Raw genomic sequence first — 369 nt, 5'->3', positions numbered from 1 at the left:
GGAATCTTGAAAAGCCGGTTTCAACTAGTAGTAAAAAAGATGCACTAAGGAAGCCAACTGTAGTTGAACTTGAAAGTCAGCAGAAGTCTTACGGCCTCAACTTGGCTGTTCAGAACGGACCAAGTAAGAGCACCGGGCAGGAGGGACCCTTGATCGGTACTGACAGCACTGGCAATGTTAGGACTGGATTATGGAAACATGAAACGACTGTGTAGCATTGCTGGGCTTCCTAGGCAGGAATTCATGACGACTGTGATACTCACATTCCTTTAAGCTATGAACATTGAAGAACAAACTGTTTACAGCCACCTTAGGGATTCCAGCTAATTGTGAAGAAATTTCTAAATTGTGGATTTCATTTATTTTTAT

The sequence above is a fragment of the Tupaia chinensis genome, unplaced genomic scaffold (genome assembly GCF_000334495.1).
Source record: "Tupaia chinensis unplaced genomic scaffold, TupChi_1.0 Scaffold000426_1, whole genome shotgun sequence".
NCBI lineage: Eukaryota > Metazoa > Chordata > Mammalia > Scandentia > Tupaiidae > Tupaia > Tupaia belangeri.
Note: the sequence above shows the minus strand (reverse complement) of the source record.